This window comes from Marmota marmota, unplaced genomic scaffold (assembly GCF_001458135.2).
Source record: "Marmota marmota marmota unplaced genomic scaffold, marMar, whole genome shotgun sequence".
In the NCBI taxonomy this organism is placed as follows: domain Eukaryota; kingdom Metazoa; phylum Chordata; class Mammalia; order Rodentia; family Sciuridae; genus Marmota; species Marmota marmota.
The window spans coordinates 25,297,599-25,315,614 of record NW_026000037.1 but is presented as its reverse complement, the minus strand read 5'-3'; positions in this window follow the sequence as shown (position 1 = coordinate 25,315,614).

The window sequence follows — 18,016 nt, the reverse complement described above, 5'->3', positions numbered from 1 at the left end:
CCTGGGATGTTCAAGGTCAGTGTGCCAGGTGGTTCCCAGTGAGGGTTCTTCCTGGCCTGCAGATGGTCACCTTCTTTCTGTGTCTTTGCATGGTGAAGAATGACCTTTTCCTTCCCTCTCTCATTAATCTTATTAGACCAGAATCCCACCCTATGACTTCATTTAACCTCAGTTACCTCCTAAAAGTCTTATTTCTAAGTATGTTCACATTGGGGATTAGGAGACCTCAATACGTGAAATTGGAAGGGAGACACAATTCAGTCCATAGCAATAGTTTATACTCAACAAGAAAATAATGATTAGTAATTGAAGACTAAGAAAGCAAACACACATGTACCTGAGTTAATATGTACCTAAAGATACTTTCATAGATCTTACCCACTTAGTGAGCGTAACATTTGCTGTGCTGCAGTTGCCTTGGCACTGGTGAGGAATTCTAAGGAGAACTTGGTGGGGGGGTCATGATTGTACTTCACACAGCCCACCTGAAGAAGTCTAAAAAAGTGATACCAGATGTCCCAGTATTTCTTAGTGAATCTGCCATTCTCAGATTTATCTAAACCATCCTTTAACTGCTTGACCTGTGCTTCTTTTGGAATAATGAGATTCACAATTATCACCGGCAAAAAGGTGAAATAATATTTGTCTGTATTGTTTCTTATTGTCATTCTAAAGTTTGGTGACCCAGTCTTTCTCTCTCTCTCTTTTTTTTTTTTTTAAGTTGTAAACGGACACAATACCTTTAATTAATCTCTTTATTGAACTCAGTACCTCACACATGCTAGGCAAGCACTCTACCACTGAGCCACAACCCCAGGCCCAGTCTTTCACCCTATGTACTTTGGTAGGAGGAAGAGTCATGAAATATAAAGCACAAGGACTTGGAGTGTGGCAGAGAGTTCAAATCCTCTGTTCAGCCACCTACAAGTCACATCACTTCTCTGAGTCTCAGTTTCTTTGTCTATAAAATAGGACTGATAAAAATATTGCCTATGCAGGTTTATTGTGAGGTTATATGAAAATAATTTGAAACCATAGAGAACTGGCCCTTGATCTTGGTATATCAAGTCATGGGACCTCTCTACCCATAGCTCTGAAGAACAGAAACCTCTACCTACAGTCCCCATATCTGGTTGGCCATTTATTCATTCCTCAGAATTTTACTGAATGTCTGTGAGGTGATGAAGCCTTTAATTTTGAGTCCTGGGGATAAGGAAAAGCAAGACAAGGAAGATTCTTCTTTTATGTAACTTTATATATTCCAGTGGGAAAGAGCAGTAAATTAAATAAGTTCAGATAGTGCCAAAAGGTATGAAGAAATTAAATACAAGGTAATGTGATAAAAGAGTACTTAAAACAAGGCAGTGTGTATGGAAGATGGGGATTGACCATGATAGGGTGACTACATAGAGGGACAGGAAGTGATCTGAATCTTAAATATTTACTTGTCATTTCCCAGGCAAGAAAAGCAGAAATTGTAAGGCCCAAACTGATTAAGTCAGGCTGGGTGCCTGACCAAACAGGATGTAGGCTGAGCAGTGATCTATTTTAAAACAAGAGGTGATCCTAATCAGATATTTTTTCCTTTAAATTTAGAATTAAGAAACATGCAAAGGATTTTTCCTTGGTAGTGGAAGTTCATGTTAAGTGGTAGAGGGAGCTAGAAGAGCCATGTTTAGGCTAAAGTTTTGGGAAAGCAGAACAATGAGTAAGCCAAGGAAGATCATCTGGCATGAGGACTGAGGCTTCATCTGGCATCCCACTAAGCAGGGGAATAATAATCCATGGTGTTTACTTGTTGGTGAGTTTCCTAGAGCTGTCTTGAAGTCTGAGCTACTTTGCAGTTCTGCCTGCAACATGTCCTATCCTCCCAACAGCCTGGGTCCCAGTTCTTCACAAAATTAATTAATTTATCTATTTATATGTGATGCTGAGGATTGAACCCAGTGCCTCGGACATGCTAGGCAAGCGCTCTACCACTGAGCCACAACCCCAGGCCCAGTCATTCTCTTTCACCCTATGTACTGAGTTCTTAGCGTCTCAATGTGCATCTGAGTTCTTAGCCTCTCAATGTGCATCATTTTCTTAAATCTCCCTTTTGTTTATGCTTAGTTACCTCCCACAACCAGGTGAACTTGGCTAAAGCAGAGACAAAGAGACCTGGGTTTGAATTCCTGATTTTTCTCTTGTTAGCTGTGACTTTAAACAATTATTTAATTTCTTATCTTCTTTTTTTCTAGTGTTAGAGATTGAAAATGGGGCCTCATGCATGCTAAGCAAGCACTTTACCACTGACCTACATCTGCCAGCAATAATTCAATTTCTCCAAGCATCAGCATCCAATAGCTGTATCCTTATGGTGTTATACAGATTAAATAAGATAATTAAAGGGCCTGTCGAATATTTAACTAGTGGCAGGTACTCAAAATTTGTTAGGCTCCTTTTTTTTTTCTTTCCTTTGTGTTTTAAAGTTTTTTCAATTATGTGCCTCACTCTCAGTATTGAATTTGTCCTTTTTTTCCCTCTTCTCTCTCTTTTTTTCTTCCCTCCTCTTCTTCCTCCTCCTGTTCCTTCTCTTCTTCCTCTTCTTCTTTTTCTTCTTCTCCTCTCCCTCTCCCTCCTCATTTTTTTTGCATCATCCTTCTTGTAGAAATCACTCCATCTGAGTAGTCACTTTAACTGCCCCTCAAATGTAACTAGGTAAACATCCTGGAAACTGGCCTTTCCTTCATAAATGGATTGACACTGTCTAGTCTTATTGAGGCCAATGTAGCAAAGATGGGTTCTAGATTTATTAATATTAATAAAATGGGTTTTAGACTTATTTTTATTTGAACTTATTTGGTAGATGGGCCTGCCAAATAACTTAAAGAAGTAATTTCCAAAAAGAGAGGTGTGGGAACAATGGTAGAAGAGTCAGCTCTCCAAATGGTGATAAAAGGAAGAAAGGGTATGTAAAGATTATCTCAGTAAAAATCAGTTTCTGAAGAGAAAAAAAGGTGAAATAAACACGGAGAACAATTCTTCTTAGACCTCGGCCTAAGAAGGAGAAATGCTGTGTTCTTAGTATTGGGAGGTTGCTACAGCCAGAGCTCAATGACTGTGAAGAGAGTTCTCCAGTCTGGAACCAAACAAAACCCTTCTTCCTTAGTTCCTTTTTCCTTCCTCCCTCCCTCCCTCACCTGTTTCCTTCTTCCCTCTCAGGGCCTCGTGCATGCTAGGCAAGAAAGCTCTCATTTCTTAACTTTAGACCAATATCCCTGAAAAACATAGATGCAAAAATCCTCAATAAAATTCTGGCAAATAACATACAAAAACATATTTAAAAGTGCATCATGGGGCTGGGATTGTAGCTCAGAGGGAGAGCGCTTGTCTCGCATGCGTGAGGCACTGGGTTTGATCCTCAGCCCCACATAAAAAATAAAATAAAATAAAGATATTGTGTCCACCTATAATTAAAAAAGTAAATATTTTTTTAAAAAGGATAGTGTATCATGATCAAGGTGGGTTCATCCCAGGGATGCAAGGTTGGTCCAATATATGGAAATCAATAAACATAATTCATCACATCAATAGACTTAAAGACAAGAATCATATGATCATCTCAATAGATACAGAAAAAAAAAATTGACAAAATACAGCACCCCTTCATGTTTAAAACTCTAGAAAAACTAGGGATAATAGGAACATACCTCAACATTGTAAAAGCTATATATGCTAAACCCAAGTCCAACATCATTCTAAATGGAGAAAAATTGAAAGCATTCCCTCTAAGAACTGGAACAAGACAAGGATGCCCTCTTTCACCACTTTTATTCAACACTGTCCTAGAAACTAGCTGAGCAATTATACAGAAGAAAGAAATTAAAACGATACAAACAGGAAAAGAAGAACTCAAACTATCAATATTTGCTGATGACATGATTTTATATATAGACGATCCAAAAAATTCTACCAGAAAACTTCTAGAACTAATAAATGAATTCAGCAATGTAACAGGAAAGAAAATTACCAACCATGAATCAAATGTGTTCCTATACATCGTGATGAATCCACTGAAAGAGAAATTAGAAAAACTACTCCATTCACAATAGCTTAAAAAAAATGGGGAATCAACCTAACAAAAGAGGTGAAAGACCACTATAATGAAAACTACAGAACACAAAACAAAGAAATTGAAGACCTTAGAAGATGGAAAGCTCTCCCATGTTCTTGGGTAGGCAGCATTAACATTGTCAAAAGGCCATACTACCAAAACTGTCATATAGATTTAATGCAATTCTTATTAAAATCCCAATTACATTCTTCATAGAACGAGAAAAAGCAATCATAAGATTAATTTGGAAAAATAAGAGAAAATAGCCAAAAATAGCCAAAGCAATCCTTAGCAAGAAAAGTGAGGCAGGAGGCATCACAATACCAGATCATAAATTATACTACAGAGCGATAGTAACAAAACCAGCATAGTATTAGCACCAAAACAGATACTTAGACCAATGGTACAGAATAGAAGAGACAGAGACAACCCCATATAAATACACTTATCTCATACTAGACAAAGACCAAAAACATACATAGAGAAAAGATTGCCTCTTTAACAAATGGTGCTGGGAAAACTGGAAATCCGTATGTAGCAAAATAAAGTTAAACCCCTATCTCTCTTCCTGCACAAAAATTAACTCAAAATACATGGAGGACTTAGGCACTAGAACAGAAACACTGTGCCTAGTAGATTAAAAAAAAATAGGCCCAAATCTCCATTATGTCGGGTTAGGAACTCACTTCCTTAACAAGACTACTAAAGTACAAGGAGTAAAATTAAGAATCAATAAATGGGATGGAATCAAACTAAAAAGGTTTTTATCAGCAAAGGAAACAATCAATAATGTGAAGAGGGAGCCTACAGAATGGGAAAAAAAAAATCTTTGCCATCTGCACCTCAGATAGAGCATTAATCTCCAGGATATATAAAGAACTCAAAAAACTTAACACCAAAAAAACAAATAATCCAATTAATAATGGGCTAAGGAACTGAACAGACACTTCATGGAAGAAGAAATACAATTGATCAACAAATATATAAAAATATGTTCAACATCTCTAGTAATTAGAGAAATGCAAATCAAAACTAAGATTTCATCTCACGTCAGTCAGAATGGCAGTTATAAAGAACACAAACAACAATAATCGTTGGTGAGGATGAGTTACATTGCTGGTGGGACTGAAAATTGGTGCAACCCCTATGGAATGCAATATGGAGATTCCTCAGAAAACTTGGAATGGAACCAACATTTAACCCAGTCATCCCACTCCTAGGTTTATACCTAAAGGACTTAAAATCAGCATACTACTGCCATGTATAAATAATTAGAACAAATTTTAAAAATTTTAAAGGAAGTTCTTATTTCTTTTTTCCCCCACATTTTTTATTGGTGCATTATAGTTGTACATAATGGTGGGATTTGTTGTTACTTATCAGTCCACGCACACAATATAACAATATCCCTCCCTACTACTTTCTCCCCTCTCTCTCCACCTCCCATTCCCTGGTCCCTTTCCTCTCTCTATTCTACTGATCTCCCTTTGGAAAGGCCTCATTTCTTTTTTTTTTAATATTTATTTTTTAGTTATAGGTGGACACAATATCTCTATTTTATAGTGCTGAGGATCGAACCCAGTGCCTTATGCATGCTAGGCGAACGCTCTACCTCTGAGCCACAACCCCATCCCCTGGAAAGGCCTTATTTCTTGAGGCCAGAAAAATTATTAGGGGGGCAGCTCTGTACTGGAAATGGAGAGTAGGATGAAGTAAGAAGCACATGAAAACTATCTGTAAAATAGCGCTATGTATATTCACTGGTGCCTGTTTAACAAGCTGTGCTTCTAATTCTCTGCCCGTGTGCCATGGTTTTATAAGCCTTCATGACAGGAAGCAGTTTGGGCATCATGCAACTGCTGCATTGCAGAGACTTGAGGGAAAGAATGCTGCCAAAGTGATCACAGGCAACAGCCTGAATCCCAGAGGTACCATCTTCAGGAGGAAAGCTCCCAGGCTTTCATATGGGCATTAGGAAGATATCCAAGCAGCAGTGAAATACCAAGGGAGATTCAGTTTGGGAATTTCCTGGGTGTGTTCTGCTATTTCTGAGAAATGTCATTAGATATATTGCATGATTCTAGTGCAGCATCATGTGAATATACAAATGATAGACCATAGTCTCTGCTTACAAAAAATAAAATGTATAACACAAGGAGAAATTCTGTGACAAGCAGATAAGCATAGAGATGGTTGTTAGGTTCCTCTGCAGATTCCAAGCCATTTCTTGGCTTATGAGAAAGCCACCATTCTTCTTCCTATTTTCTTCTAGGACCATGGCTTATAAAGCCCAGGAAGTTGGTGGCATCTATTTCCCTTTTTACCCTATTACTTCCAAAAAGACTTCATAGTAAAGCCATACCAGATGTGGAGGGCTGGCAAGACTGGGATATTTGAGAGTCCAGCTGGCATGGTAAATGTGACTAATGAGGGACTATGATTAAGACAACTTGCAGGCAGCCCTACTTGCTTTTGCTGCTTGCCTATGCAGATTTTCATGGTTTGAAGTTGAGCATGTAGTGCCTCAGTTTAACTTTCTAAGTAATAGTCACTTCCTCTATTAAATAATTAAACACAGATCCAGGGTCTGGGGGGTAAAAAAAAAACTAAGGTAAAGGCAACCAAGAATTTAAATGGTTGTGGAAACCATTGCAGAACTTTCAGATAACATTGAAAATTTCCAGATTTCTCCAGGCACACAACTGCTTTGATGTTGAGGAACACGGAAATGACTTTGGCTTTTTCACAGATCAAACATATTTAGTCTCCAGGAACTAGGTTACCAAGTGCCAGAGGGATCCAATCAAGGGCTGCTAATGTTGAACATTATAGAGCTGCAGTGAGTGGTTCCCAGCTTCTCTCCTGCACTTTATGTGATACTTTTATATCTCCTACTATGTCATAGTATAATGTCTATTACAAAAAAACACATGAAGGTCCCCTAACTAGGCCCACACCTCCTGGAACATAAGGACCTGTGGTCCTCATTACTCTGTCCTTGTCATCTAGCAGAGCATGGCAAGGTTGGCCTCTAGGAGGCTTGCTTTTTCACTTTTTCTTTGTTTTTCCCAAATGAGGTCTCCCTAAGTTGCCTAGGCTCTGGAACTCCTGGACTCAAGTGATCCTCCCACCTCAGTCTCCCAAGTAGTATGGGTGGGTACCACAGCCGGGCTTCCATAACAGGCTCTTAACATGTTGAATCAATTAAAAGACAGTGATTCATCCCTTTTATCTCACTCACTGAGGAAATGCATCTCCTTTACTTGAGATGACACACAGGTCTCCTGAGATAGGAGGATTGTCAACTCTATTTTGCCTTCAAATACAGTGAGTGGGAGGGAATAAGTGCTACCAATGAACAGAATGGATCACAACAATAGTGTGTGTGGTTTTTTGGGGGGATAATATTCTTTTGGTTTGGGCTTTTTTTCTTTTTCTTTTTTTTTTTTTTTTATGGGGATTGAACATAAGGATGCTTCACAACTGAGCTACATCCTCAGCCTGTTTATTAGTTTTTTAAAAAATTTTGAGACAGGGTCTTGCTAAGTTGCTAAGGCTGGCCTTGAAACCGCTGGCCTTGTACCACTGTGCCCAGCTGGCATTCTTATTTTCCAATAAAACCCAGTGCCATGTGACTTCTTCCCCTACCAACCGACTGAAGTATTTTGGGGAGTGAGTAGTGTCTTTCTAATTAATAGATTTGGCTATTTCAGGTCATTACTTAACCACTCATAATGTTTGATATTGTTGAGCATATCCTCCTTTTTTGTTTACAGTAATTTTTTTTAAAAAAATTTAAATCAAATAATAATTCATGTCATTAAAGAAGTCAGATTTATCAAACAATTCCTTGGGTAGGCACTTTCAGTTCATTGAATGGTTTGTTTTTCTATATATTTTTTTTATTGGTGCACATTGAATGGTTTCTTAAGAAACAGACTTGCATAGCTTATATCTAAGCTATGAGCTTTTGCTACCTTATCTTGATTTATGGTGTTTTGTTGCTGGTGCCTTCCTATTATGATAGGTAAGACAACTCTCTTTTTTCCCTCCCTGGCCCCATCCTTCCAATATAGTTACAGGTTTATAGTCTTTGCTAAGTTAAGTAGTGTTTTAATCAGCTTTTCCTCTGCTGTGACTGAAAAACCCAACTAGAACAACTGTAGAAGAGGAAAAGTTTATTTATGTAGAGGAAAAACAATTGTAGAAGAGGCTCATGGTTTCAGAGGTCTTAGTCCATAGAAGGCAGGATTCATTCCTTGAGGTTTGAGGTGAGGCTGTACATCATGGAAGAAGAGTATGGTGGAGGGAAGTGACTCCAGACCTGCTACCAGGAAGCAGAGGGAGAGATTCCCTTCACCACTAGACAAAAATATATATCCCAAAGTCACATCCCCAATGATCCACCTCTTCTAGCCACACCATACCCACCTTCAGTTACATACTCAGTTAATCCCTATCAGGGGATTAATTCACTGATTGGGTTAAGACTCTCATAACCCAATCATTTCTCCTCTAAACCTTGCATTGTCTCACACATAAGCTTTGGGGGGACACCTTGTATCTAAACCATAACAAGTAGTATGTTCTAATGGTGTGTTTTTTTTTTCTGCAAACAATATATTTTGTTTTTCTAAAGTTAATAATTGCCTTTTAAAATTGTGTTTCGTTTTTAATATACTTATGCCAGTCTCTCCCACACCATTTAGTGGCTTCTCAGAAAATGACTCTTAGTCTGCTTAGGCTGCCATGACAAAATGCCATAGACTGGATGACTTAACAACAGAGGTTTATTTTTCACAGTTCTGGAGTTTGGAAAGTCAAAGATCAAGGTTCTGGCAGGGTTCGGGTTCCAAGGAGGGCTATCGTTTTGACTTGTGGATGTTTGCTTTCTCCCTATGTCCTCATGGAGAGGTGAGAGAAGGAGATCTGTGGTGTCTCTTTCTTTTTACAAAGATGCCAGTTTTGTGGGGTCAGGGCACCACACCTATAACTTCATTTAAATTTAATCACCCCCTGAAGACTCAGACTGCAATACAGTCACATGAGGGGCTGGGTTTCAGGTATGAATTTGGGGGAACATAGTTCAGGCACAGCGATCACAGCTCCAGTTTTACCCTGGAGACCTCCTTCTAGAGGCTTCTGTCCTTTCCTCTAATCTGAGTTAGTAGCTCCTGAGATCCACTTCACAGCTTTTCTGGGGAAATCCTAGATTTCCCATCCTCTTTTTAAAAAATCAACTTTGAGTATAATTGACATACAATAAAATATAACACTTTTGGGGGGGGGGTGTGGCACTGGTACTGGTATTAACCTCAGCACTCTACCACTGAACTACACCCTAACCCCCAAAATGCTTGTAATATACCACTTTTAAGTCCACAGGTTCTGTGAGTTTTGACAGATGTAAACATTCATACAGCCATTACCGCAATCAAGATGCAACACATTTCCATCACCCCCCCCAAGTTTCTTTGCTGTTGGTCCTTGCTGCTCCTCCACTCCAAACACCTAGCACATACTGCACCCTCCCTCCAGCCCCTGAGAGTTATTAATCCACTTTCTGTCTCTATAGATTAGTTTTCTTTCTAGAACTTCATAAAAAGGGAATCATACAGTCTATATTCTTTTGTGTGTACTTGTAGGACTACCCTTTTGCTCAGCCAGCATGATATTTTGGGAATTCATCCATGTTGTTACATATGCTTTTCTTATTATTTATTTTTGTGTGTGTCGGATTCTGTGTTTCCTAGATTCCATATATTCCTGGTTGACTTCCTTATTTTGGTAGAGCACATTCCTGAGAAGGGTTACATAAAAGGTAAGTATTCGAGGGTTTGCTAGTCTGAAAATATATTTATTCTGCCTTCTCATTTGATTGATTGATTTTTATTTTTATTTATTTATTTATTTTGTGATGGTGCTGGGGATTGAACCCAGGCCTCACACATGCTAGACAAGCGCTTTACCACTAAGCCACAATCCCAGCCCTTCATTTGATTGATATTGATAGTTTGGTTGGGTATATAATTCTAGCTTGAAAATAATTTCCATGATTGCTATTGAGAAATCCAGTGACAGTCAACATCTCAGTCCTTTGTGACCTGATCCTATTCTTCTCTAAGTTTTCTGGATCTTTTCTTTATCCTCTGTGTTCTAAAATCTCATTTTGATGGACCTGATGTATGTGTGCTTGAGTTCCGGTCCTGAGAACTTGATAGTCTCTTTAAACCGGGGGTTGCTACCTTTCAGTTCTAAAAAATGTTCTTATATTTGACAATATTCTTCTTGCGTTTTTCTCTCATATTTGACAATATTCTTCTTGCTTTGTGCCCCCATTCATTGTGTTTTAGATCTCCTGGTTAATCCTATAGTTATAGTTCTTATAATTGCCCTTTTCTTAGGGAACCCTAATTTTTGTTTGTTTGTTTGGTTGGTTGGTTGTTGTTTTTTTAATTTTATTTTTAGTTGTTGATGGACCTTTATGTTATTTATTTATTTATATGTGGTGCTGAGAATCAAACCCAGTGTCTCACACATACTAGGCAAATGCTCTACCACTGAGACACCACCCCAGCCCTGATTTGTTTTTGTTTGGATTTGTTTTTGCTTTAAATTCTATTCTCTGGATATTTTTTCCCTTCCTTTTTGTATTTTATTGTCCAATGTTACTATTCAGGTTATATCTGCTAACGTATCTTTGTTTTTTAAGAACTTGTCCTTATTCTCTGATCTTAAAATAGTGTCCTATTTATGTTTCATGGAAACATCTTTCTGTTATATTGGCATTTTGAAGCTTTCCCCGCCTGCTTTGTCTCTTTTGGTGTGTTTTCTGTTTTTCCCTCAGTCTCAGTGATAACTTTCCTGTGTGTTTTCTTTTTTTTTCCCTCAGTCTCAGTGATAACTTTCCTGGTATGGGTGAACTTTGGTGGTCTCCTGTTGGTGTTTAATGACTGGAACTATCAGGCTGATCAAAGTGTCTACGCCACAGTCTAGCCTGCGGCAGTCTCCTGATATGGGTAAATCTGTAGGTTTTCCCCTGAAGCCACTTGGTTTCTGTGGGGAAAGCCCCTCGAAACTCTTGCCTTGGAATTCAGGCCTGACAGGGTATCTGAGAGTGCTCAGGAACTGGCCAGAGAAGCTGGTTCCCCTCTATCTGCTCTAGTCTGGCCTTCCTCCTCCCTCACTGTGTATGTTATTCCTGTGTCTGCAGGTATTATCAAGGGGTTCTGCACCTCTGTGTGCCCAGCCACAAGCCCAGCACTCCTACAACCAGGCATTTAGAATGAATGAATTTACTTGTCTTGGCATAAATTTCATAACTGTTTTATATAGTATGCTACTTCATGAAATAATAATGCTCAAAGCTAGATGTTCTGTGACTATTAAGTTTATTTTATGACTGAGATAAACATTTCATTATACAGCTTTTTTTTAATTGGTATGGGAAATTAAACCCAGGAGCAGTTTACTGTTACACTCCCTACCCTTTTATAAATTTTTGAGACAGGATCTTGTTAAGTTGCTGAGGTTGGCCTCAAACTTGCCATCCTCCTTCCTTAGCCTCCCAAATCACTGGTGCTACAGGCATGCACTTTATAGTCTTTTAATAGGCTCAAAACCTATATTTTAAAAAAATCCTTTTGCCATGCTGGGGACTGAACCAGCGGTCTCACACACACTAGGCTAGTTCTCTACTACTGAAGATACATTTCCAGTCCCCTCCACCTACAATTTTTATTGTCTTGTTATAGGATATAGCACTGTGGGGCCTCTGTTGTCCTTTAGTCTTTGTGTTAAGAGAGCATCCAGGATTGATTTTGGAAGATAAATTTAACCATTCCCTCAGGAACTTCCTCAGTTCACTTTCAAGAGGAGGGAGGAGGCTCTGTAACCAGGTCACTGATGCCTGTCCCAGACCAGTGACAGCTAAAGCCTATGGCTCCTCGTCTCACAGGCAGCACAGAATGGTTGTCCCTGGATTCTGCTGGGAAGTGCTGCCCAGAGCTCTGCCATAAGTGTCTATCCAAAGCTGAGAGAAATGGTACATTTGGCCTTTTCTAAAGCTGTGTGATCCAGCCACTTATCAGAAGTATCATTCTGGCATGAGAACTTTTAAGATTTTGGTGGGGGCTGATAGATGCCATGTCTCAAAATAATGATAATTTTATTATAATTATAATTATTATTATTATTACTACTACTTGATAATGGCAAAAAAAATCTAACTCCAATTGCTCACTTATTATGTACCACGTATTCTTTTTTTTTTAAATATTTCTTTTAGTTGTCAATGGACCTTTATTTATTTATATGTGGTGCTGAGAATCGAACCCAGTGCCTCACACATGCTAGGCAAGCACTCTACCACTGAGCCACAGCCCCAGCTCCTCATGTATTCTTTTGATCCTGCTGTAGCTATTAACCTTTATGTGTATTAACTAAGTTAATGCTTGCACCAACTCTATGAGGAAGGGATCTACTATTATCATTCCTTTTTTTGCATATGTGGAAATGAGCCTTGAGAGATAGCCAGAGGATCAGAGCTGACAAGCAGAGGAGCCAGGATGTAACTGAGGTAGCTTGACTATGGCATCTAATGCCTACCCTCTATTTTGCCCATTTTCCCACACTATGCTCACAGGCTGTACCCACAGCGCACCCAACCTGGAATAGGTTCAAAACCCTACTCTGGATACTTGGGGATGCCTCTGGGCTGAGCAGGTTCAGAGAGCTGACTATCTGAGCAGAAGGTCTTGGCCCTCCAGATACTTCTTGAACCACCTAGGACCCTAGGAGCAGGAGCCTGTAGGACCCACTGCAGTCTCTTCTCTAGAAAAATTGTGTAAGTTTACAAAGCTCCATAAGAAAGTCCCACAGACTAGAGGGCTTAAAAACAGGAATCTATTACCTTGCAAAATATGGAGGCTGGAAGTCTGAAATCGAGGTATCAGCAGGGTTGGTTCCTTCTGAGGGCCTGACCAAAGGATCTGTCTAGGACCCTCTCCTTGGTGTATAGATGGCCCTCTTCTCCTGTGTCTCATCATTTCTTTCCTTCTGTTCATGTCTGCATCCAGATTTCTCCCTTTTGACAAGGATGCTAGTCCTTATAAAGGACTAAGGTCCATCTTAACAGACTAAACTAATTACTTCTATAATGATCCTACTTCCAAATAAGGTCAGATTGTGAGATCCTGGGATTAGAACTGCAGCATAGAGATTTTGAGGGGATATAATTCAACACATACCAAGGATCCACAGGGGAAATTTCTGATCTTTAAATCAATAATACAGTTTCAAGAGCAATTGGTTTGCTTTAAAAAAAAATTAAACACTAGGAGTCATGTGACTGATCAAAATATAGCTGCACTTCAGTTTCATTGAAGCTTAGAGTCAAGTGTATCCCCCTTGGCAAGTATATGGGATTTCATACTATGTAGTATTAGGCCTTAATTCTTTGGGGCACTATTTATGTAATTTCTTACCACTGTCTAATTATGTTAATTTGCACTATTTATATATAACCTGATAAACCACTTTAAATTCTTTTTAGAATGGCCAGCTATATAATTAAAAGGAATTCTTTCCTGCTTCTTGAGCCCAGTTTTTATTTCTTCCTTTCCCTCCTTTTATCGGCTAATGTACTGCTATGCTAATTCCCTTTCTTTCCTCTTCTACATAGTCTTAGAGCATCCTCTAATTTTTGAAGCCCTTATTAATATGGGGAAGTCATTAGGGAAGCTTTGCTTTTTGCCCTCCATTTCTGAAGGTCATTTTTCCTTCTGAGGGAAAAGTTCTTAACTCTCATTTGTAGGGCTCATGACCTTAAACAGAAGAAACATCGAGGAGAGACTGTTTCTTGGAACCTGACTCCTTCGGTGATGGGAAAGACCTGTCCTGGTTTCCCTCTTCTCCCTACCAAAAAAGAGCCCCTGAAAAATTAAACCTGATACCTAAGGCCTGATGGAGGACTGCACTGGGTTCCCCAATTTGTGAAGAAGAAAAAAGAAAGTGACTTGGTAGAGCAATAGAAGGTGAGACCTGGGATAGGTGTGATGGCCCACATCTGTAATCCCAGCGACTTGGGAGGCTGAGGCAGGAGTATCACAAATTCTAAGCTAGCCTCAGCAACTTAGTGATTCCCTGTCTCAAAATAAAAAATAAAAGGGGATGTGGCTGGGTGGTTAAGATTCCTGGATTCAATTCCTAGTATAAAATAAAATAAATTTAAATTAAAAAGTTGAGATCTGGGGTGGGGTGACAAAAAATGGGAGTGATCAAGGCAACAGTTTCCATGATTATTTTGGATTGATTCTAAGATTTAGGTATTCCATCTTTTCTGTCTTTGCATGGCCTTTAGCCCTTACATCAGTTTTCTTTAATGATAGTGCTCTTTGCTGTCTTTTTACAGCTATTGTCAACAGGGCTCCCTCAGTCATTACTCACCTGGGTTCCCATTCTTTACTCATCTGAGAAAAGAGCCTAATTGTTGCCATCAGCAATGTGGTTCAGGGGCTGCAAACTCAATTAAGGAATGAAAAATGAAATGAAAACAAATGATGGGCCTCCCCAGCTTGCCTCCTTTCCTTTCCAGAAGTAAGAAGGCCAGGGAAGGGATTGTGATGGAAAGTGAATCTTTGGGAGGGAGAATACAAGTTTTCTGTGCTGATCAACAAGGCCAGACCTGAAGAGGTGGAGGATCTGGCGAGGGGCTGTGGTAGCAACCTTGGAAAGTCCTGGTTTGAGTCTTCATTCAGCTGCCTCGCCTTCTAGGAGGAGCAGGCCAGAGGAGGAAGTGAGAAGTGCACCCGCAGCAGACCCGCCACATTCTGCAGCCCAAGTGTGCAGCCCAAGCATATGCTTCGGTACGTGACATCAGAGGGTCTGGTATCTTAAGAATTAGGGTGTAGCTCAGTGGTAGAGCACTTGCCTAGCATGCATGAGACCCTGAATTCAATATCCAGCTCTGAAAAAAAAAAGTATTGTTATTTGGTACACATAACTTAACTGTTTCCTTGCTACTTCCTTTAGAAGAGGGAAGGGAGGGGAGAGGGGAGGGAAAGATGGTAAAATTATTGGACTTTACTACCCCTGTGTATGGGTATGATTGCACATTCTACATCATGTACAACCAGAGAAATGAAAAGTTGTGCTCCATTTGTGGAAAAAAAAAAATTGCTCCATCTGCTTTGCAACTTCCTGTTGATAAAGAGCTTCCAATCTATAGACTCTGTGGCTCCCCAGGCCCAAAGCTTGAACTCTCATTGCTATCTTTGCAGGCTGGGACAGGCCCCTGGAGAGGCCTGTTGCCCCAGAGCACCAAGGCATAGCCTTTCTGGGCCATAGACTCCCATGGTTTTGTCCCTAGAAGCTGTGATGGTGGAAGATGAGAGGTGGGGCAATCTAGAGCACCCTGTCCTTTGACTCCCTTATGGCAGTTTCTTTTCTTCCTGCTCATATTTTCATTTGTATGGAGTGCAGTGAGGTATATATGGCTCTGACACTTCTCAAATTTAAAAATACCTGGATTTGGGGCTGGGGTTGTGGCTTGGTGGTAGAGCACTTGCCTAGCATGTGTGAGGCACTGGGTTTGATTCTCAGCACTGCATATAAATAAATAAAATAAAGGTCCATTGACAACTAAAAAATATTTTTAGAAATACTTGAATTCATTCAAGCCTTCTGATTTCTCTTGAAAGTAGGTTTCATTCCTCCTATTTTTCTCTCTCCTCATTCTCTAAATCTCACAATAGAGATTATCTGGCTTAGCCTCTGTCTCTCCCTTTGTGGGGTTGTGTGTCCTCTGACATGCTCTCTCCTCAGCTAAGTGATCTTTGCCATGCTAAGATCAGCACTCAGGGGCAATAGCTTTTCTACGGCCACCAAGCCCTCTAAAGGAGTTGGATTAGAGGCTGAACCTGACTAATGGGAGGAGTTGCAGCTGTGGGTATCCCTTTGAACTTGTAGAGTTGTGGTGGCTTGGGTAGTCCTATGGCCCCTGGTAGATGAGAGGCATGTGGGATGATGTTACCTTGCTTCAGATGTATGCATTTGCAGCCACTCCCTGTTCCCTCAGGCTCCTGGGCCATGGTAAGACTCAAAGTGCAGAGAATATTTTGGGATGTTAAAGTCCCCTCTTTGAAGTTCCCTTCTTATGACCAGATTTATTATTGTAGTTGGGTACACTCCCAACTGACCCAATTTGTGCACAAAGTACAGAAGAGGAACTTGGGCAGGGAAGCCTGCTTGGCTCCCTCAGCTCCTGGCAGGTACGTAGAGGCAAGATGTCAGCCTAAGTGCCATCTTGTTCCTGTCCCCATGCCTTTGTCTTTCTGATCCAGGCTGCCTTCCTCTTCTACATCCTCCGGGACAAAATCTTAGTGGAGGCGGAAGATCTGGTGAGGGGCTGTGGCAGCTACCTGGGAAGTCCTGGTTTGAGTCTCCTTTCAGCTGCCTCACCTTCTAGGAGGAGTAGTGGAATTTATTGTATATTCATATATGTACATGATATAACAATGTAATTTAGCCGATATTGTACCCTAGTACTTGCCCTTTCCCCCTCATCCTCCTTCCCCCTAGTCAAGGATAGAAATTTAAAAGAAAATGTTTTCAAGAGAAAAACATCAGGTAACACTTAAAAGTAAGCCAATCAGAATTACTTCTTATTTCTCAGCAGATACTCTATAAGCCAGAAAAATAATTTTCAACCAAGATTGCTATATCCAGCAAAGCTATCTTTCAGAATTGAAGAAAAAATAAAAATCTTCCAAGAGAAGCATAAACTTAAAGAATTCATGACTGCTAAGCCAGCACTACAGAAAATGTTTATCAATATTCTTTTAATTGGAAAATCTTTTTAACAACACACAAAGTTCTTTTTTTATTTTATTATCCCCAATACCATTCCTCAACCCTCACTTGGGATAGAGTTTATCAAACCCATTTGGCTGATAAGGAAACCAAGGGACAGAGAGCTCAGACAGCTTTTTCAGAGCCACTCAGCTGAGAAACAGCAGCTCTACAACCAGAAGCTAGGGCTGCCTTATAGGCTATCAGTGGTTTTCACTGTTGAAAGGAATCATGGAGGCCTTAGAGACTACCTTGGGTGTTGAGACAAGACTCAGAAGCAGGGATTCCACTCTCCTCCCCTATCCCAACCTTGGTTCCTTCTGGAATTAGGTCAGTTCTAGTTTTATGTGTTTCATATACTAAACATCCTACATAAAACACCTGAGAAAAGTACTAGTATTAAGCTGTAGATTCTTCTCTTGAATGTCCTATGCACAGTCCAAAAGGAAATAAACCAGTTCACATCAGGATTTAGCTGGATTGAGTAAGTTTGCTACAGGACAAGCCTCAGCACTACCCCTTCAGCTGGTAGTGCTCTCCTACCCAATGCTGCTGTCCATGACCACCTGGCAGGCCACAGGCATCCAGCTGCAGGGCTAAGTGGTCATCACTGAGGAAGCACACAATCAGATCAGTGCTATCAGGGATATCCAAAGCATGGAGGTCAGCAGTTCCCAGTTGGGTGGGCCTCTCCCTACCTGGGCCTGCCATAGGACAGAGGTACATAGTCATTCTTCTAAATACCTAGACCAGGCTGATAAAACCAACCTGTTTGAGGTAGAAGCCATCACCTTTTGATATTAACACATCAAGTTTCCTTCTTATCACCACCTGTGGGCAGACAGCACGTTTAGACTAAGGAAGGAATAAAAAGCAAATTCATTCTGCCTTCAAGCAGTCCAAGGCCTGAGGATCTAAAATGTATACATATGTGATTACCTAAATCAATATATCAGCAAGAACAAAATGATCTTCCGTTTATGGACAGGGGTTACAGAGCTTTGCAACTCAGGCACAAATGGATACTCTCAGTTCTTCCCCAGCCTTTTCCATCTCTCCTCTGGGCTTTTG